General features: G+C 47.6%; 1 pseudogene; it reads left to right on the top strand.

Moving 5' to 3' along the window:
* Window positions 1-7,753: 7,753 nt before the first annotated feature.
* Window positions 7,754-21,013, top strand: LOC122696843 (annotated as a pseudogene).
* Window positions 21,014-22,769: the final 1,756 nt, after the last annotated feature.

Below are 22,769 nucleotides of genomic sequence, written 5' to 3' on the forward strand. Positions count from 1 at the left end.
GGCAGGGAGGTGACCTCCCAGGAGCCAGAGACAAGGGTCAGGTTTCTTTCTGGGAGGACCAATTCCTCGCCACCCAGCTCCCAGGGAGAGCAAGGATCTCCGTGTGGGAAGCGTGCTGGGGCAGAGGTCGAAGCAGCAGGGCCCAAGAAGCCTGAGGGGAAATGATTATGTCCCAGATGGCAAGGCAGGGGAGTGCCCATTTATGCTCTTCATGCCTACGTTCTCTCTGCGGAGCAGACATGGTGATGGTGGGGAGAGAATGTTCTAGAAAGAAGCCACTGCCAATCACGAAAGTGCCAATCACTGCCAATGCTCCTAAGGCTGGAGCATGTTCAAGGAACAGCCAGGGAGTCACTGCGGGGAGGTAGAGTACGCCAGAGGGAAAGAGGCGGGGAAGGGATGCAGGAAGTCTGACCTCAGTGACGACCTCGCCGTCTCCTCCACGCAGGGAGAAGCCATTTCAGGTTTGTGCAGAGGAGCCACGTGAAGTCCAGTTTTCCAAAGGCCACTCTGCGCTGAGTGTCGGGATGGACTCAAGGAGCAGGTTCAGAGTGGAGCGCCCCGAGAAAGCGTTGCAGCATTCCACACATGAGATGAGCGTGCCCTGGACCAGGCTGCAAGCAGAGGCGGAGTTCTGGGTCAGCTGTGGAGGTGGAGCCGGCAGAATTTCCCCCATACAGGATCCAGGGCTTAAAAAGACCGAAGTCAAGAAGAGTGGATCAGTCCAAACTACATGCAGGAGAAAATTCAAAGACATGAGAAAACACTCAGGATGTATTTCTAAGTAAAAAGGCATGCTGTAGATCAGCGGGTCCAAAATGGTTCCATTCTTGGAAAAACGGAAATGACATGTGTGTGGATCCAAATACGAGAAGGCTGTCAACTGAACTGTCCCCTTGAGCGGGCTTATGATAATGTTTATTTTTCCTGTTGCCTATTTTTAATTTCTACATTTCCCAGTATCTACAGGCATGGCTCTTTAGGAAAAATAAAGCAAGTCGTTTAAATCTGAAGCTCCTTCCCATCATTTTATCCCTGAGTCTATTGCTACTGAACCCTCCTCCAGGTCACTCCTTGATGCTCTCTGTGGTCCTGATGGTAATTAAAGCTACTAAAGATGTTTTAGTTTCAAAGAGAGAAGACAGTAAAGAGGTAGAAATCTTTGCTTTATTTCCCAGAAACCACCTCAGGCAGAAAAGGGGCCCATGCCTCGTGAACTCAGAGGAGGCAGACGCTTGGGAAAGTTTTAGTGGTAATTCATATCAAATTGTCTGACACACAGGAAGTGCGCAGAATGATTTGGTATGACATCTTTTTTACCCACTTCTCTGTTGATGGACATTGGGTTGCTTCCACGTCCTGGCTACTGTAAATAGTGCTGCTATGAACACTGAGGCTCATGTATCTTTCTTCATTATGGTTTTCTTGGGATATTTGCCCAGCAGCAGGATTGTTGGGTCATGTGCTAGTTGCATTTTTCGTTTTTTAAGGAAACTCCATACTGTTTTCCACGGTGGTTGTATCGATGTACAGTCCCACTGACAGTGGTGAGGGTTCCCTTTTCTTCACACCCTCTCCGGCATTATGGACGCCCAGGGGTAAAGGGGAGGGTGGGAGAAATTGGGGGATTGGGACTGACGCATGAGCACTATTGACGCCGTATATAAAATAGATAAATGATGAGAACCTGTACAGCGCAGGGAACTCTATTTAATGCTCCGCGGGGACGTGAACGGGACGGCAGTCCAAGAGGGGGGGACTTGTGTACGCGTGTGGCTGCTTCATTGTGCTGTGCGGGGGGAATAATACAGTGCTGTACAATGCTCCAATAAAAATCAGTCTGAAAAAGAGTGACTGGGGACACCTATCGGCTCCAGCTTGCTGTTGAGGGTCTGTCTCCTGCGCTGCTAGAAGAGGCAGCACACACAGGTGGGGAGAAGGAGGAAATGCCGTGCGCAGCTCAGACCCTGGGTGTCACAGGTGAGTGAGAAGGATGGAAGGACGTGCTGGGATTTCGCTGCCTGGAGGTTGCAGAAGCTGACCTCAATCCTAAAGAAAGAAAAGGGGCAGATGAAGGCAGGCACAGAAGAGAAGAGAAAGTTCCAGATTAAACAAAGGGCTTGTTCTCTTTACAGCTATTCCGTGAAGGACGACAGCTTCTCTGGAGAAACCCCCTGAGGAACACTCAAGCCGCCTCTTCACAGGAAGCTCTATTACTTCGGGTGCATGGAGTCAGCTCACCCAGTCTCCTCGTCTATGGAAATGTTCCTATCTCCCTAAAATAAAACCTTAATAGAGTTAGGATTATTTAACTAACCCTCTCCTTTTAAATGAAGAGTGAAAACGGAAACCTTTCAATGATGCGCTGGAGGTTATTTATGTGTTTAAGAAACGAGTTTCTTCAGCTAATAATTTTAGCAGTGCCAGTCTCACAGCTAATGACTAAATAAATGGCTCCCACTTTCGGTTTTGGTAAACATTCCTCACTCCATCATCATTTACTCTCTTAGGGGAGCCGTAGAAGGCACCATCAACTCAGTGCACAGAATTGGTTCAAGTTTCTTTGATGCAATATTTAGCAGAAACTGCCTTTCACATCCTTTAGAGGAGATAATGGATTTTTCTCCTCTTCTGGAAAGTCTGTAACTATGACAGTCACAAAATGAGCGTTTTATCCTCTCTGGACCTGGGTCTACTCCAGTTCTCAAATTGCGCAGATTTAGACATCGGCACGAGGCTAATTCTCTCCCATCCTGTAAATGCCCAGCCTTTGTCACCGCCTTCACTAGAGAAGGAAGCGATCCCCTGGTCTAGGACAGAGCACCCCCAGGCCTGTGTAGGCTCAGCCGACTGTAAGCTGAGTCAGTGACCCCTGACCTGGCAGGCGTGTTGCAGGCTCACAAGACCTCGAGTTCAGATTTCTCCCTCCATAGCAAAGCGCCATCTGCAACCTCAGCAGAGGCCACCCCTGGAGTCCACGCTGTGCCCACGTGTCCTGGGGGAGGCGCCCTGCTGTGAGCCCTGGAGGGCGGCAGGCACCAGGCTCACTCCCAAGCCCAAGTTGCCGTGATGAGGGGCTTCCCAGGAGGCTCGGGGGAAAGAATCCGCCTGCCAACGCAGGGGCTGCAGGAGACGCAGGTCGGATCCCTGGGTCGGAAAGATCCCACGTGCCACAGGGCGACGATGCACCATGACCTCCGGGCCTGTGCTCCAGAGCCCGGGAGCCGCTGCTGGAGCCTGTGCCCCGCGACAAGAGAAAAACCACCGCGATGAGACGCTCACGCTCGGCAACTAGCGAGTAACCCCCGCTCGGCACAACCAGAGGAAAGCCCGCACAGCAATGAAGACCCAGCACAGCCAAAAGCAAATGAATAAGTAAATGAAAATTTAAACGGTAACTCAAAAAGGAAAGCAACTTTATTTTAAAAAAGAAAAGACTCTGTGACGGGAAGATTGCTCCCTCCCCACCCAGTGCATCCCTCTGGCCCTGGTCCGTCTTCTGGATTTTTCCCGAAGCCCCCACCTCCCTCTAGTTTCCCCAACGTGTGCTTCTTGGTTCTTGCTCCACCACGGTCTCCCTCCCTGCAGTGTGAGCTCTGGGGCAGGCGCTTTGCCCTGTTTTGTCCTAGCTGGGCAAGTGGACCTCAATAAATACGTAGTGAGGAATAACCCAAGCGCCCCCTGAGTCTAGGAGAGCACCTGGAACACAACAGGTACTCGACAGACCATTGCTGAATGCACGAGGGGTCTGTGGGTTTACACGTGTTGCGGCATTTGATCCTACGCGACAAGGAAACTGAGACCCCAGAGGTTCCGCAGGTTCCTCGGGGCCCTGTGAGTGGGGAACATCGCAGAGAGGACGCACTCTTAGCTCTGCGTGCCTGCTAAGTTGCTTCAGGTGTGTCTGACTCTGTGCGATCCCATGGACTGTAGTCCACCAGGCTCCTCGGTCTGTGGGATTCTCTAGGCAAGAATTCTGGAGTGGTTTGCGTGCCCTCCTCCAGATCTTCCCAACCCAGGGGTCAAACCCATGTCTCCTGCGGCCCCTGCATTTCAGGTGGATTCTTTACTGCTGAGCCACTGGGAAAGCCCCTAACTTAGCTTGATCTAGGGCCAAAACTCTTGCAACGATGCAAAACTGAATAGGATTGTTTACTGTGGAAACAGACCATTGAGAATGCAGAGATTTATTGATATAAACATGCACATTTTAATTACGGCTTGTAAATACGAGTAGCTTAGAGACAAAAATCTAATATCTGGCCCCAGTTCTCTTTTGGAGTTACCTGTTTATCCTTGGATTGCTTCTCTGTTTGCTTCTGCATCATCAACATATATTTTAAAATATTTATTGTCCATCTATTTTGTGTTGAGTGCTGTTCTATGCATAGAATACATCCAGTGAACAAAAAACCATCCTGTCCTTGTGAAGTCCATCGCCTTGCAGGGAAGAGAGATAATGAGTTATGAGTATGAAAAGAAAAGGACATTGCACAACATGTTAGAAAGTGGTAACTATGGAGAGGAAAATTAGGTTGAGCAGAAAAAGGGGGCAAGAGCTCCTGGAAGAGTGACGGGACCACAGCTTAACGTGCAGGCGGGAGCCAGGAGGGGAGGGGCCAGCACCGAGGCCTGAAGGGTGGCGCCTGGCACATCCAGGGATGCAGGAGGCCAGGGTGGCTGCTCCAGTGGTCCAGGGCCAGCAGTGAGAGACGGGGCCGGAAGTGATCAGGGCTGGATGCCCCAGGGAAGACCTCTGCCTCTTTCCAGGGGCAGGTAGGAGCCCACTGCAGGGTTTCAGAAGAGCTGCGACACCACAAACTTTCGTCTCAAAAGGATCCTCTGTGTCTGTGTTGAAAGTAGACTCCAGGGGACAGAGGTTGGGGCAGGAAGGTCAGGTCAGAGGCTCCACGTGAACCCAGACAAGAGTCGATGGTGGCTCAAAATAGACCGGGAGCAATTGAAGTGGAAAGGGCCCTCCGAACTCTCTCTCTGACATACCAATTATTTGTACCTTCAAGCCTGAAGCCACACGGCTACTTCTCTGTCTCTCTTTTTGGTTAACTTTTATTGAAAAGTGTGTAAGTTCTTCAGGTACAGTTTGATAAATATTCGTAAAAAGAACACGCTTACCACCCAAATAGGAATCTCAGAGCCCTCACTGTGTCTCCTCCTAGTCCCCACCCTCTTCTCCTCCAAAGGTAAGTAGCCTTGAACAGTGTAGATTAATTCGGGTTTTTTTTTTGGGGGGGGGTGGGTGTTGGGAGGTTGATGTGGACCATTTTTAAAGTTGTTATTGAATTTGTTACAATATTGCTTTTCTTTTGTGTTTTGGCTTTTTGGCCATGAGGCATGTGGGATTTTAGCTTCCCCATCAAACTGGAAGGTGAAGTCTTAACCACTGGACTGCCAAGGAAGTCCCCAGTTTTTTTTTAATTTATATGACTATAGAGGAATTATACGACTCTTTGATGTCTGGCTTTTTTTTTTTTTTCAGTGACATTTCAGTGTATAGCAATAGCTGGTTCATTTCATCTATTTTCACCATTTACTCTATTTTCACCATTGTACTCATCTTTCTTTATTACTAATCCCTGTTATTTAAAATTCACATCTGATGCACTTGCACATCTGCTATAGCAGGTCTTTTTCTATCTTCTATTTTTGCTCTTTGGGCTGGATACCAGTATTATGCATGGAAACTTGTAAAGGCTGTGAATCCTTTTTTCCTGAAAGGATTTATTTGTGCTTCTGGCAAACAGAATGGGGACAGAGCCCTTTAATCTAATCTGTGATTGAGCTGATCCAGAACATGGTTCCAACCTCAGAGGCTGGTTCATTTCTCACTGGCCCTTACTGCTGGGGTTCCACCTGCCAGCCGGGGTGGGGGGGTCCTTCAAGGATCCGTCAAGGACCCTGAATCCAAAGTTCTGTCTTCCCAATACTATCAGACTGCTGAACTCTCTGTTGAGCTTCTCAGCCTCAGAGCAGCCACTTCCTGCTTATCTTCATAGCTTTTCTGCCGCAAATAAATCGGCAAATAGCTCGAGAGAAAAACAGCAGAGCATACCAGGCTTGTCTCCCTGCGACTCCGAGGGTCTGAGAACCCTGCGGTCACTTCCTCTGTCCCAGGATGCCGCCTGGAGTGTATAGACTGAGCAGCTGGCAGAAACCCAACCAGGAAGACAGGAAGGAACAAGTGGAAACTCCAGAAGGTGACCCCCACCCTCAGAGAAGATAGCAAATCTCTACAGAATGGCTGAGATTGGTGCTACCCTTGGGAATCTAATGAACACAGGGGTGAAAGTTGCCATCTTGCCCCCATTCAATTCATCTGTTATGGTTTCTGCAAAAATCAGATGGATTTTCATGGAGGCATACTCAGTTGTTAAGATGTGTCTGATTCTTTGCAACCCCATGGACTATAGCCTGCCAGTCTCCTCTGCCCATGTATGGGATTTCCCAGGCAGGAATACTGGAGTGGGTTGCCATTTCCTTCTCCAGGCGATCTTTCTGACCGAGGGATCAAACCTAAGTCTCTAGCGGCTCCTGCATTTATTTTTCATATTTTATTTAATTATTTGTCTAGGCTTTGCCAGGTCTTAGTTGTGGCATGTGGGATCTAGTTCCCTGACCGGGAATCAAACCCAAGACCCCTGCATCAGGAGCTCAGAGTCTTACCCACTGGACTACCAGGGAAGTCTGAGCAGGTGGGCTATCGCTTTATCACTGAGCCCCCAGGGAAGCCCTGGAATTTCATGAATGATGGTAGATTACCAAAAACTTACCCAATGAGTAGTCCCAACTGTAGCTGCTGAAGTAGAGCTGGTATCTACTCTAAACCAGAACAGATCAACACAGCCTTTGGTACTGGGGTTGCGACTATCCATCTGGCAGCGAGTTCTTTTAAAACCTTCTTAGGAGAGACAGCCGAAAGCGGCAGCATTGCATCAAAAGGACAGAAGTGCGGGTTCACTGCTTTCCCCTGAGGGCACACGCATTCTCCTGCTCTCTGTCATCTTGACAGTCCCCAGAACACCATGCGGTCTACCGTGCTTCTGGCATCATGCTAACGGAAGGGCAGACAGGAAGTGGGCAGGGCTTTGGAGGCTAGAGAAAAACAACGTGTGTCAGAACGTAACAACTCTTTAAGCTTCCCAAGTCCTGCCATACTGATGAAGATCTAGGAGGTCGGTGCCTCTTACGGGGATGCCCTCTAAGGTAAATGACTACCCCGTATAAAATGGCCCATGGCTTGGGGACACTTTGGATTTGGGGGGCAGCCTATATTGCACTTGATACTATGTCTTGAGTGCTGGGCTTGAGTGAGGCCCACAGTATGAGGGGCTCTCCAGAAATCCTAGGTTTCAGTGCAGCCTACCCTGCTACTGAGGCCACATAACTTATCAGATCCATCGGTGCTAGACATATCCAGAGCAGAATAAGATGCTGTCAGGGATCTTAGACAAGCCCCGGTAGGAGATCGGCAGTACAGAATATCGTGGGTTCTAGACCGAGGTCATGGCCATTCCATCTCAGAGACAATTTACTGTGAAAACACTCCTATTTAAAAACCAGTTCCTGGGAAAAGCCCAGCGTATTCACGACAGTGGCTGAGTCCGTGTGTTGGCAGGTGGGAGCCCCAGGCAGCCATGGAGTGTTCGGGGCCACTCAGGACCAGTTTTCAAAACAGCCTTTCCCTGGACATCTCATCGTCTCACCTCATGGCTCCAGAGCTTGAGCGATTACTACAATGGAAGAAACCAATAATTTCAAGACACCAAGCAGATGATCTGAAAAAAGGAAATCTGCATTATGTTTAACTCCATGTATAAATATTCCTACCTCTCCATTTATGCAAAAGCTTGGCTTTGGTACTGGAGTAAATGCCTACCTTATGAAAAGATCTCTAAGAGGTTTGTCTCATTCTCCTTGGGCTGTGAAAAAGATTAATCCTAGATGTAATGATGTTTATCAGAGTATGTATCTAAAGAGACTAACTGATGAAGCTAAGCATTTGAAAAGCCTCAATCATCCAAACATTATAGCTTTCACTGAAGCTGGTGATGGTTGTCTGTGTCTTGCTATGGAATATGGAGGTGAAAAGTCTCTGAATGACTTAATAGAAATTGAAATTGAACAGTCATGTCTGACTCTTTGCAACCCCATGGACGGCAGCCCACCAAGGCTCTGCCGTCCATGGGATTTTCCCGGCAAGAATACTGGAGTGGGCCACCATCTCCTTCTCCAAACTTAATAGAAGAACGAAATAAAGACAGCCAAGATCCTTTTCCAGCAGCCACAATTTTAAAAGTTGCTTTGAACATGGCAAGAGGGTTAAAGCATCTACACCAAGATAAGAAACTGCTCTGTGGAGATATAAAGTCTTCAAATGTTGTTATTAAAGGTGACTTTGAAACAATTAAAACCTGTGATGTAGGAGTCTCTCTACCATTGGATGAAAATTTGACTGTGACTTCCCCTGAGACCTGTTCCATTGGTGCTGAGCCTTGGAGACCCAAGGAAGCTCTGGATGAGGATGGTATTATTACCAACAAGGCAGACGTATTTGCCTTTGGCCTTACTCGGTGGGAAATGATGACTTTATCTATTCCACACATCAATCTTCCAGAAGATAATGACGATGATAAAACTTTTGATGAAAGTGACTTTGATGATGACGCATACTATGCAGCTTTGGGAACAAGGCCGCCTATTGATATGGAAGAACTGGATGAAACGTACCAGAGAGTAACTGAGCTCTTCTCCTCGTGCACTGATGAAGATCCTAAAGGTCGTCCTTCGACCGCCCACACTGTGGAGGCTTCAGAAGTGATGTCTTGTGCTCACCTCAAATGCATGACTACTGGAGCCTCAAGTATGGCTCCGGCGGTTCTGTTTATCATGATACATTTATGTAGCTATTATGATGATCCATAATTATTAGATGGAAGTGGCCTATTTTAGGACCATAGATAGTACCTTAGTAACATTTGAACAACTGTTTCTATTATAAAGGTATTTCATGTATGCTTATGTTAATAAGCATTTGAGATTGTAGAGAGTTTCCTATAAAGTTTAAGAAACTGCTGAAAAACTTGAACTTTATATAGATTTTAAAGGAGTGCTGTAAAACAGATGTCTAACATTAATTTGGATTGAGTGACAATTTGATTGATGATCTTTCTCAGATTTTCTGTTTTAATGGATCTACTGAAATTAACACTTTGTGTATTACAAAATAAGTCTACATTTGCTTACCTTTTAAAAAAAAACCTTTTGTTGGCCTTTCTTGGCTGATGTGCGTATTAAATATGGTCGCTGAGACCAGAGACCTGGAATGAGGCTCAAAAGAGTAGCTCCCTGGGTATATCCAAACAGCTTTGGCTAAGGCTCGTCTTGTTCCAGAGCTTTGGTCTTTGCTTTAATTTACTGAATGTATTTTCTGTACTGGTATCTTTAATACCTTTATTTACTGATCTGTATCTTAAGCACATCACAGTACTGGTATAAAAATAAAACCCTAAAAGGACAATATAGAATGAAGGACTTGTCAGTTACCCAAAGGTGTGTTATCCTGTTTTGTACTCCACTGAATTGAGCGTTGTCATTAAACTTACTGAGTGAAAGTTAAAAAAAACCAAAAAACAAAACAGCTCCTGGACTTCCCTGGCAGTTCAGTGGTTAAAACTCCATGCTCCCAAGGCGGGGGGCGGCGTGGGAAGGTGGGGGGGGGGGGGTGAGGGAGTGGGTGTGGGTGTGTGTGCACAGGTCAGTTCCTAGTCGGGGAACTCAGATTCTGCATACTGTGTGGTGCAGCAACAACAAAATAATAATTAGTTAATTTTAAAAATTAAGACATTTTAAAAAATAATAATAGAGATAGATTTTGAATTTTAAAAAAATTAAAAGAAACTAGGAAGAACTTGAAAAAAAATTTTAAATAAAAACCAGCTCCTGAAGTGATGATAGATAATAGAAATCAAGCTGAAAATGTAACATCAAGTGATGATATGACCGGAACTGCTCATCATGAGCAGGACATCATCACATCCACCAAGTCAGTCAGGCATCTGATAGAAACAGTACATTTAGGATCAGTCCCGAGCAAGTCCAGAGGACACAAGGGGTGCCAGGGTCCACGTCACCTCCCTGCGTTGTCCTGACACTTCTCTCAGCTTTATAACTATGCGGGCGGCGGGGGAGGGCTGCTACAACTCACTGGAGAAGGCGGGGAAACACAGCTTGCTCCTGCTTCGTGGGAGGATCGGTTCCCATTGTAGTGCTGGCTGGCAGTGGACCGCTGTCAACCCTGAGGCTCTGTCAGGGGCGGCCCTAGGGACAATGTTGAGGGGAGACCCTTCCAGAAGGTCCTGTGCTGTGAGAACATATGCTCACAATGTCTGTGCACACATGTACGCACGCACACACACACACACACGCACACGCACACGCCTATAAGGAAAATATCACTGTAGCCACATAGGAGAAGCTGGCTCTCTGGATCACAAAAGACAGTATCAAGACACCACCAGTGGGTGAGAGATTAGTTACAAACCAAAGATTAGAGAGGAAACAGCCTTTGTTTCCTCTCTAATAGCCTGATGAACTCAAATATACTCAATGTCTGGAGAGTCACAAGACAGAGTGAGTTCCTTTTCTCATCTACAGAGTCAAGGGGTTGGCATGGACGAGCCCCACATATGTGCCTTGTGCAACTTCAAGGCTCTGGGAAACAGTTTGAAAACCTGAGCCAATCCACCTCTTTCTTCCAAAAATGTCTCCAGTCCACCCATCTCTGGCAGGGAAGAACCGTCCGTGTTACCAACACCCCCCCAGAGAAGGGGACTGGGGCAGCTTCCCAGTTACCATGAGGCTCTACCATTTTGACACAAGTGGATATTGCTTTAAGTCTCTCCTACTGCCGGTGAATCCTCATTCTTCTTCTCGTAGTCTCAAGGGAAACAGGAAGAAGTTGCCTTCATTTCATCATGTCCTTTTACATCCCTCAGGGTATTAGAGTTAACAGTTTTTATATTCGATCGGGTTGTGATTAATGGGAATTAAAAGAGGCTGAGAATATACATATCAAGCAATTCTTATTTGCGGTGAGTTGTTCATTAAATTTCTGTTTGCCTCCCCGAGTAGATACATAGAACTGAGCAATGATAATTTTTTCTTATTATTAAAGGTTAAATTATGTCCCCCTCCAAAAAATCTGTGTTGGAGTCTGAACCCCTAGTACGTGAGAATGTGACTTTATTTGGACACAGGTAGTTAGTGAAGACGGAGTCACATAGCAGTGTAGTGGGAGGACCACATCGTACTCCAGGATGACGGGTGCCGTCCTATCCCACGTGGAGACAGAGACACACCGGGAGGAGCCGTCCGACGATGGAGGCAGAGATGGAAGTCATTCAGCTACAAGTCCAGGGACGCCAAGGAACGCGACAGCCGCAGGAAGCTAGAGGAGGCACCTGCTCATACCTTGATTTTGAATTTCTAGGCTCCAGAACTGTGACATAATACATTTCTTTTTTAAAGCCATCTGAAGCGCAGTCCTTTGTAATGGCAGTCTTAGGAAACTAATGCGCTTGTATTAATGGTTTCTCTTTGATCAAGTCTCTAGCATGTATTGATCAGAATAAAAGTGTGTCTCCACAATTGACCCATTTCTTCTCTTTTTTGAGAGACTTTGAAAACTTCTGAAATAAGAGGCTATTTTCAGAAATAGTAACCTAAGTTTCAGTTTTGGCTATATTTAATTCTAATTTATAAATCAGCACTTCTCCCAGAAAGATCTGTCCTAAATCCATCTGAAATTCAAAGAGGCACTGATTTCAGACAACTCACTACCTCTGCAGTCCTTAATAGATACACAATTCTCTCTAAGAATAGCAGAGCATTATTCTAAAATTAAAATCACCACTAAAGCTGGGTGACAGAATGCCTTTATGTGGGCCTCCACAGGCCTGGCTATGCCAGATTTAATTAAGGAGTTTTATTTGCATCAATAAATTATTATCCAAGGTAAAATAAAAGTTATTCGATTTGTTCACACTCAATTTCGTTTAGGTGTACAATTAGTGGTTTAAGTCTATTGCAAAATAATTCAGCCAAGAAATCAATTTTAGCACCTACCAAAAGCCCAGCCAAGCTATAATTACAATCTTCTAAATGCTAATTGTGTACAGTTTGGGATAGGAAGTACACATATATATCATCTTACTGTTTACCACCAAAAATTATACTTGCATAAAACATGGGAAAATTATCTTTGTTATTTATGACCCTCCATAGGCTAGGGTGTTCATTTTATAGCCCTTTCTGGATCGGTCCAGGTTAATAAACTACTGTTTCCTGTGGTTGTCTGTGTACCTTTTATTCTTCTTCAGCCGTTGGAAGTTAAGGAGGGTTGAGGCACAGAAACCCATAGTGGGAGGCAGGGGGACCAGAGACCACAGTGGGAGCTGGGACCTCAGGGCTGAGCCTGGGTTTCTGGGGTCTTCTGCTACCTGGATGCTACCTGGGTGCTATCGGATGCTCACATCTGATCAGAGGACAGGCCACCAGCTGGGGGGTGAGTGACTAACGGAGGGACTGATGAGAACGAAGCTTGTTGCCAAATAGGAAACTAAACACTGTTCCAGGGAGGCTGTAAGGTGACCACTCCTGACGAAGAACCCGGATAACGTGCGACAACATTCAACAGGGCCCCGCAGCTCCTCCAGTACCACATTCTGACACCATGAATGTTTTGCATTTCACAGGGAATGGCGAAAGTCACAGCAAACACACGCTCATTTGTCTATTTATTATTAAGAGTTATTTTGTTTAGTGTTCATGTCCCACACAGTGTCTTCTTGCCTGGGAGGGAAGCCTCTTAATGTCTTAGCACAGAAAGAACTGCGGTCAGGACTTCCCCGGGAGTAGAGTGGTTAGGAACCTGTCTGCCAGTCCAGGGAATGATTGAACCCTGGATGGGTTCGATCCCTCGTCCAGGGAAGATCCCACATGCTGCAGAGCAACTAAGCCCGCGAAACACAGCTACTGTGGCCCATGTGCCTAGAGTCCATTCTCTGCAACAGCAGAAGCCGTGCAATGAGACGCCCTCGCACGACAATGAAGACCCAGCGCAATTAAAAATAAACAAAAATTTTAAAAAGAACTGTTCTCCTGAGCGCAGGGCTGGGGGTGTCCCTGTTCACACAGTCCAGCCTCCCTCTGGAGAAATGGATGTATGGTCTTCTGGGCCACCTTCACTCCTAAGAACACCTACGAGTCTCTCCAAGGTTCCCCGGGTGTTGAAAGACAAGCAAGGGTTGATTCAGAGAATGACGGTGGGGAAGGTGGAACAGGTGGAGGTGACGAGGCTGGAGGATGTCATCGTCCCCTGACACTGACCATGATCGGCTCGTGGAGAATGCCATGTGATGCTGGCACTAAGGCCGAGGGGAGACGGTGACAAATGTGGTGTGGCCAAAGGAAGAGTGCTGGGCAGTTAGGAAAGAGTCCTTGTAAGGAGCTGATGGAGGACCTGGGGGTGGTGAGTGTGGATTGGAGAAATCTCCAGGAGGCATCACACCTGGACCCTCCTAGGCTGAGGACCCGTGAAGAAAGGCAAACATCCGGTGGAAGCACGGGGCAGAGTGAGATCACTGGAAAAGAGTGCCACCAGGAAATTTCACCTTGGTTTAAGAAAAATCATCCTAACAACTACAGCTGACAGTGATGATCTATGGAATTTTTCATCCTTGGCTGGAATTATATAAGCAACGATTGGATAGCTGTCCAAAGGAGCGTCATTTGGCTCAAACAAATGGCCTCGGGTGTCTTCTGGAAGCTAAGTGCCTACGCCTCCAGGAATAAGGTCTTGGCTCCCCAGTTTCATTATTCCTTGGTGTCTGCTAGAGATCTCTCCACAGTACAGTAATCTGTTTTATCTCCTATGATCCCAGGGCCACTTAGAATATCATTTCTTTGGCTAACTCCTTGGCTCTGAAAAGCAATGCCAAAACCCAAAGGAATCATGATGTGCTGTTGGTAAATCTCTATAAATTGCTGATCTATTTCTTATCTTAGTATCTCAGAGTTTGTAGACGTTCAATAGAGTTTTGATGGGTGAATGGATGAATGAATGCATGAGTGCGAGCATTACTTATCTAATTTTGAAAACAGTATTCCAGGCTTCCAAGGACAGAAAAGGGGAAGAATCCAGATAATCTTTTGAATCTTTTAAAGCAGATGTAAGTTAGAAATTAATTAATAACAATTGCTCATGATTTTTAAGAAAGACTCATAGCATTTTATTTTTCACTGTTAACATAGAAAATTTCTTCAGAATGATTTTTTAGTCTATAAAAATACATGCATACATCACACTAAGTGGTGAAATATAAAAAGCATTTCCTTTACTTTTTAAAATTTTTTTGGGGGAGGGCCACATCACTTCTCACGTGAGCTCTTAGTTCCCAAACCTGTGCCCGCTGCAATAGAAAAGCAGAGTCTCAACTACTGAACTCTCGGGTGTTGTTCAGTTGTTAGGTTGTGTCCAACTCTTTGTAGCTCCACTGACTGCAGCCCACCAGGCCTCCCTGTCCATCACCAACTCCCGGAGCTTACTCAAACTCATGTCCATTGAGTCGTTGGTGCCATCCAACCATCTCATCCTCTGTCACCCCCTTCTCCTCTTGCCCTCAATCTTTTCCAGCATCAGTAATTTAAAAATTAATTTATTGGCCATAAATAAATCAAACAATAAAAATAGAATAAAAAAACAAATACAGGTTTATAACCACCAAAATGATCTCTTCTTAATTTGACCTTGCTAAATCTTTTTTGACTGTCTCTGCTCTCACGACTAAAGAGCATGTAAACAGAAGCCTTGCGCTCACAGACCCTCGTGAGCTCACAGGCTGCCTGGTCAGCGGCCTCCTGGTCAATTCTGTCTGCTCTCAGGGGCAGGTTAACTTTTGGGAGCTGCACTTCCTCTCCTGTCTTTGCACAGAGCTTCCTCCTGAAGAAGCAAAGCAAACCTGCTCTTCTCAGCCATAATCTTCTCTATAATTGCTCTCGTTAAAGACTCAACCTGGGCGAAGCACAGTGGATTCCCTTTAATAAAGAATTAAATCAAATTGAAGTTTTTTATCATGCTTCCCTGATAGCTCAGTTGGTAAAGAATCCATCTGCAATGCAGGAGACCCCAGTTCGATCCCTGGGTTGGGATGATCCCCTGGAGAAGGGATAGACTACCCACTGCAGTGTTCTTGGGCTTCCTTGTGGCTCAGCTGGTAAAGAATCTGCCTGCAAGGTGGGAGACCTGGGTTCGATCCCTGGGTTGGGAAGATCCCCTGGAGAAGGGAACATCTACCCACTCCAGTATTCTGGCCTGGAGAATTCCATGGACTGTATAGTCCACGGGGTCAGAAAGAGTCGGACATGACTGAGTGACTTTCACTTCACATATTAAATAATTATGAGCAAAAATATATGTGGGGTCAGAAAAGGCAAAAATATTAAAATAGGCATATATATATATACAAATTTATTCAAAACGGACTACTACTCAGCCATAAAAAAGAATTTTAAAAAAGAATGTCATTTGCAGCAACATGTATGGACCCAACAGTTATCATACGAAGTGAAGTCAGAGAGAGAAACACAGATATTGTATGATATCACTTACACAAGGAATCTAAAAAATTATATAAAAGAACTCATTTACAAAACAGAAATAAACTCACAGACGTAGTAAACACACTTATGGTCATCAAAGGGGAAGGATGGGGGAGACACAAATTAGGAGTTTGTTGTTAACATACACACTCTACAATCTCTTTCGTAATAGATACGGCCAACAAGAACCTACCATACAGCACAGGGAGCTCTACTCGGTATTTTGTAATAACCTGTAATGGAGAAGAATATGAAAAAGAAAGGATTACATCTAGATACAGATATATACGTATAACCGAAGCCTGGCATGCAGCAGTCCACGGGGTCGCAAAGAGTCGGACACGACTGAGCGACTGAACAACAATAACTGAATCACTTAGCTGTACACCTGAAATAAAGAAACATTGTAAATCAACTATATTGTGATAAAAAATGAAAACTCAAAATAAAGACAAGTCTGACCTATTAAAAAGAAGAAAATAGTCACATCGATTGAGCAGTCCGACTGACAGGTTCGGTCGTCCAAGAGCTCCCTGGGGATATCTGGCACCTTCAACACAGGTGTCAACACAAGAAAAGTAAAATGCGACTCGAAACCAGTGTAACCAAGGTGAGAGATGCAACTGAACGGAGGGAACATCAGGCTTCGCTGGTGGCTCGGATGGTAAAGACTCTGCCTGCAACACAGGTGACCTGGGTGCGATCCCTGCATCAGAAAGATCCCCCGGAGAAGGGAATGGGTGCCCACGCCAGTATTCTTGACTGGGAAATCCCATGAACAGAGGAGCCTGGCAGGCTGCAGTCCCTGAGGTCAAAAGGTTTGAACACGACTGAGCGACTGTCTACTATAATTTCATGATTAATATTCCCACACGTTTAAACAAGGTATGTATGACATGAAATATGACTTCAGTTTCTTCTCTGCCATTCTGCAAGGCTGAACTAAGTCAAGACAGGTTGTTGACTTTATAGCATAACCTGTACAATGGAAAGAAAAGGGAAGTTTATTTAGCACCAATCCAAAGCCAAAAATTGTGCTTCTAATTTCACATCGCCCTCCCAACAACCAAGTAAGTATTATTCTCCTATTTTATCTATTGTTCTGTTTATCTATTGCTGAATAAACTACTCTAAAACTTAGTAGCTTAAACCGACAGCTTATTATTCTTACACCTCGCCCTTCTGTACGTCATAAACTTAGGTCACAAAAGGCAAAGACCGACAGTCTGTGCTCCGGGACCTCAGTGGGAACGACTCAAAGGCAGGGGGCTGTTTGGGCCTCTCTCTCTGTCCCCCCATCCAGCCCCTTCACGGGGTGGGGAGGCTTCCTCCCAACATGACGACCTCAGGCCAGGCGAGTCCCTATGAAGGGCTTGGGGCACCAAGAGATGAGGCAGCTGCTCCCGCACCTCTTAGGGCCAGGCTCGGGCCAGCAGAGGACCACCACCCCTGGCCAGGTCGCCCTAGGGCCAACCCATGTTGAGACAAAGGAAGAGAGAGGTGCCTTGCCAGGACCCACGGGCCTGTGGTCCATCCCCAGATGAAGAGGCGCTCGGCAGCGGGAGGCAGCAGAGCCACGACTCAAACTGGACTTGAACAGTTATCATCCCCCAAGGACCACTCATGACCCCATCTGTGCTCATGGGTTCAAGGGTGTCCTTCAAGGTGACCTCTACTGCCATGTCTTTTCAGTCTCAGCGACTCGTCCAGGCTCCAGACCTCTGTCTCCAAACACGAACCACACGTATCCATTCAAACACCGCAGCAAAACTCAGACTCAAGTTTTTGTTGTTCACTGGCTCAGTCACATCTGACTCTTTGTGACCCCATGGAAAGCAGCACGCCAGGCTTCCCTGTCCTTCACTATGTCCTGGCGTTTGCTCAAACTCGTGTCCTTTGAGTCGGTGATGCCATCCAACCATCTCATCCTCTGTCGTCCCCTTCTCCTCCTGCCTTCAATCTTTCCCAGAATCAGGGTCTTTTCTGATGAGTCAGCTCTTCACATCAGGTGGCCAAAGTATTGGAGTTTCAGCTTCAACATTAGTCCTTCCAGTGAATATTCAGAGGTGATCTCCTTTAGGAGGGACTGGTTGGATCTCCTTGCAGTCCAAGGGACTCTCAGGAGCCTTCTCCAACACCACAGTTCAAAAGCATCAATTCTCCAGTGCTCAGCCTTCTTTATGGTCCAACTCTCCCATCCGTACATGACTACTAAAAAACCATATCTTTGACTAGATGAACCTTTGTCAGCAAAATGAGGTTTCAGACTCAGCAGCAGACATGAATTCTGGCCCCATCACGGGTCCCCTCCATCCCAAAGCAGCAGCCCCTGGTGTCCCCCAGGTCTGGCTGGCTCAGCACCTCGTGGGGACTCTGTCCCTGCTGTCAATCTTCCCTGGGTCCGCTGTCAGTCACCCTTCAAGGCTGGGGGAGGACCTTGCCCACCGGCCTCTCCAGTCTCCCTCCCGACCCTGGGCTCACCCCACCCCTGCCACACGGCCCTGCTGCTCCTCCAAGAGCACCTGCCCTGAGCCCTGCCTTCGGGTCTCTGCCCAGACAGCATCTCCGCAGAGCGCCTGCCCCCCGAGAAGAGCACCTCCGCCCCACCCCAGCTTGCGTCACCCACTCCATCCTTCACTTCCTGACGTGCCAATATCTGTTTATTTGCTTCTTTACTTGCTGCCCCTGGCTTTGGCTGGAACAGCGCTGTTCAGTAGAACTACAACGTGAGCCTCATACGTAATCTTCCAGTTAATAGTCGCCACACGTCAAAGGGCAGAAGGAAGCAGGTGAGATCAACTTCAGTGATATATTTTATCGAGCCCAAGACACCCAGAATGTTATCGTTTCAACACGTAACCAATAGGGAAAAGTATTCATGAAGTCCTTTCCATTTTTGGTCTCTGGTGCATTGACAGCGCTTCTCGCGGCGATGACCAACGTGTTAAGGGCTCCACAGCCACGTGAGGGCGGTTGGAGGATATAAATACCACGGAGGCAATGCCTTCTTCTCCCGCTCACCTCCCACGTGTCAGCCTGGAACAGGGTCTAGTACTTTGCATGCATTTGTTGATGGCCTGCGCGGATGTGGGTGTGGGTACGATAGACGACACACGTCACTTGCTTTTGATCTTCCTGCTCTCTCACCTGCCTGGTTCCTCCTTACCTTGAATATGGCACCTGTCAGCCCCCGCAGGTGTGGCCAGCAGCTACTCTTTTCCAGCCTTGGATGCTCTAGCCTGATAAGCAGTTCCAGAGGCCGAGAGAAAGAGGCTCTGAAAGTCACAGAGCTGACAGCCAACCTCCTGGGAAACTGCAGGCAAGTTTTAAGACACCTGTGATCATTTTCCTCTCTGTAAAATGGGGTTTATCCATAACTCTAGCCCCAGCCACTGTAAGAATAAAAATAAAGCAACATGACTAAAACAATTTTTTTTTAAAATGGGCAAAGGGCTAGAATAAACATTTCTCCAAAGAAGATATGACAATAACCAGCAAGTACAAGAGAAGATGCTCGACGTCACTCATCATCAGGAAAATGCAAATCAAGATCACCATGAGTTACCACTCACATCCACCAGGATGGCTATTATCAGAAAAGACAGAAAGTAGCAGGCGTTGGTGAGGATGTTCAGAGGGTAAACCCTTGGGCAGTGGTGGCAGGAATGCAAAATGGTGCAGGCTGTGGGAAATGGTACAGCAGTCCTTCAAAAAATTAAAACAGAGTCACCATAGGATTCAACAATTTCCCTTCTGGGTATAGACACAAAGGAAGTAAAAGTAGGGATCTAACCTGTTGTATACCTGTGTTTAAAGCAGCATTATTCAATAGCCAAAAGGTGGAAAGAACCCGCTGATGATGGATAAACAAAACGTGGTCTATGTGTACTATGGTACATTGCTCAGTTTTGAAAATTCTGGAACATGCTACAAAGTGGATGAAACCAAAGACATGCTTAGTGCAGTAGGCCAATCAGTAAAAGGCCAATATTACTGAGTTGCCTAGACAGTCAAGCTCATAGAGGCAGAAAGAACAGTTGTTGCCTGGGCTGGGATTAGGGGAACAGGAGCGAAGTGCTGAATGCGGACTGGGTTTCAGTTCGAGAGGACAAATATTTGCGGATGGATGGTGGCGATGGTTGCAGAACAATAAGGATGTGCTCAAAGGCGCAGATGTGTACGCTTAAAAAGGATTAAGATGGAAGATATTATGTCTACTTTATCACAACAACAAAAAGTAAAGCAGTGTCAGTGAAAGTGCTCTGTTGGGTGTAACACTTACACAAACTTCAGGCGGCAGTATCCCTAATGGTCCACCACCCCGCTGCTCACCCACGCTCCCGGGCATCTCTGAGATCCCAGTAACTGTCGCTAAAGCGATGCGGTGAGCCCCCGCCCCGCATGGAAGCACTGCCTCCTCTGCAGACGCCCCTCTGCAGACGCGTGGAGCGGGCCCTCTTCCTTAAATACGTCTTTTAAACTATGCCAGTCTGAGCAGTGTTCACGTGACAGAACGTGGAGCGGGATGCAGAACGCACAGTAGAGACGCGTGTGCGTGCTGTGGCTTCACGGGTTTGTGTTTAGAACACAACGATGCTATTTTTAAAGCCGGCAAGCGCTGGTTCCACCTGCTGGTTTCTTTGGGCGACCCGGTCTGTGTGCGCCTTCTCTACCTGCTTTGGAGTCAGCCTCCGCGAGCTGTTCGTCCCCCGACCGGCTGCACGCGGCGGATGCGGTGAGAACAGAACCCACAGCACGTAGCCCGGCGGGCCCGAAATCCGCGCCCCCTCCTCCCCGCCGTGGACGCAGGAGCTGAGCGAAGCAATAAGGCCTAATAACCTCCCCCGTCCTCCTAATTGCTTTCTTCTCCTGACAAAGAACCGCACCAGCAGCTCGGGCAGCCCTCAGGGAAATCTGGGCTTGTTATGAGGCTGGTGGGCAATCCTTTCATCACGGTGAAACGCTGGCAGTTTGTGTCAACAAATCCAATTTCAGTCAATCAATAGACAACCCGCCTCCCGGCTCCGTCCTCCCTGCTGGCGGGGCTGACTTAGGCAATCCCCCGCTCCTTCCACCCCTGCCCCGGGGGCCCCGCAGGCAGCCCGCCGCGGGCACGGATGGTCCAATCCGTCAGGGGCGCAGCCGAGTGCCAGCGTCACGCAGGCGGACCCGGTACCAGCTCGGGCTCTGCCACTGCTGGCCGCCCGGCCTCGGACGAGTCTTCACCTCTCTGAAAGCTTGTTTCTCAAGTGAGATGGTGACAGGGCGGGACAGTGGGGAGAGGAAGTGTTACGATGCGCGCGAACCACTCAGCCGGCCTCCGGCCTGCAATAAGTAAAAAGCCAGAGAGGCCTTGATGATCTGCCAGGCCTTCAGCCAAACAGGGCAATAAATGGGAGCTACTGAGGGCTTCACAGCTGTCGCCAGCAGCCTCACCACCGTCGCTGTCACCGTGAGGACTGGACGGAGAACGCTCGGGAGCCAGCCCGTGTGGCTCTCCTCCAGCTGCCGGTCAGCGAAGGTTCACTCTGCAAAGATGTTCAGGGCGCCGTCCGTGTTTGCAAGAAGAAACAGCCAGCCTGCCGTGTCCTCATCAGGGGCCTGGCGTCTGCAGCTACAGGGGCCGTAAGGCGGCTGTCCCATCACACGGCAGAACAGCCGGCAGGAACCTGGTCCGGAGAGCAGGCCCAGCGGGGCCCAGGGGGGGCGCCCCGAGATCTCTGCGTCTTCCCTGGGGAGCTGGAGGGAACAAAGGCCTCCCCACGAGGAGCCCTCCCCCTGTAGGGGAGGCCCCAGATTTTTTAGGTCTCTGGGGACTAGAGGTCCTTGCTGGGCAACAAAGAGTTAATCCCACTCTGTTTCATTTCATACCAGGCGGGGTGGCTGTCACACCTCCTGGACTGGGGGTGACACGCCATTGCCTGAGTCCATGAATTCCCAAGATGAGAAGCCTTCAGAACGGGGTGCAGGGATGGGAACCACCTAATTGAGCAGCCTGGGGCTTCCCAGAAGGTCCAGGAGCCTGTCATCTCCAACTAACTGGGGAGATGGACGTCCCTCCAGCAGGAAACGGTTAGAACAAGTAGCTGGACTGCATCTGGCTGGTGCTGCTGCCGCCACCATTGTGTTTAATTGGGGAGGGAGAGAGAGTAACTAGAGGCGAGGTTTTCAGCCACAGGATACCCTGATATTGACAGACTTCCTGCCCCGAGGCAGGCATGGTGAGAGGCCCTTCTGCATGGATTACTTCCTTTTATGCACCACAATCACCCCGCAAGGCAGGTATATTTACCTCTTCTTTTGTTAAATGAGGATGCTGAGGACCAGATGTCACCAGAGAGCTCAGGGACCTGGCTCAGAGCAGGTACCCAGTAACAAGAGAGTGACCGGGGCTTGCCCGGGTCACAGCCGGCAGGGACAGTCAACTGCAGGCTCCAAAGTTCCAAGCCGCTCCTGATCGCGTTCTGTTCTTTCCCGACACGATTGTTCCTGGCAGGGAGAACTTCACCGGGAATGGGTTTTGGCTCCTGGGAAACAGTTCCGGGTGGGGAAAAAAAGCTTTTTGTAGGGAAATCTGCCTTTAGAAGGGCAGCCAGGCTGCTTCATGCAGCCCGAGGGCAGGTCCCTCTGAACAGGACAGCAGTCCCGAATATTGGGAGGCAAGGGTCAAAGATACTGAATGAAAGACCTCATGCCAGTACAATGTGTTATGTTTGCTATGACACTGAGCTTTTCTCATGTGACAGGGAGTCCTCAAAATGTCTGATTCTTTTTTTAAAAGTTTCATTATATTGACAATGAAAAATAAAAATAAAAAAAGAAGAGACTTCCCTGGATGTCCAGGGGTTAAGAATCTGCACTTTCACTGCAGGGGGCATGGGTTCAATCTTTGGTTAGGGACTAAGATCCCACATGCCGCAAGGTGCAGCCAAGATAATAAATAAATGAATAAAGATATTGGGGCAATTGGCTATATTCATCATAAATCCCTACTTTAGTACATTTCAAAAATAAGTCTCATACAGATAGAAACAAAATCAAAACTAGGGAAGTATTAAAGAAAAAAAGAAAAGAGAAAAATCACAGAGCCATGT

The sequence above is a fragment of the Cervus elaphus genome, chromosome 7, assembly GCF_910594005.1.
Source record: "Cervus elaphus chromosome 7, mCerEla1.1, whole genome shotgun sequence".
Classification (NCBI taxonomy): Eukaryota; Metazoa; Chordata; class Mammalia; order Artiodactyla; family Cervidae; genus Cervus; species Cervus elaphus.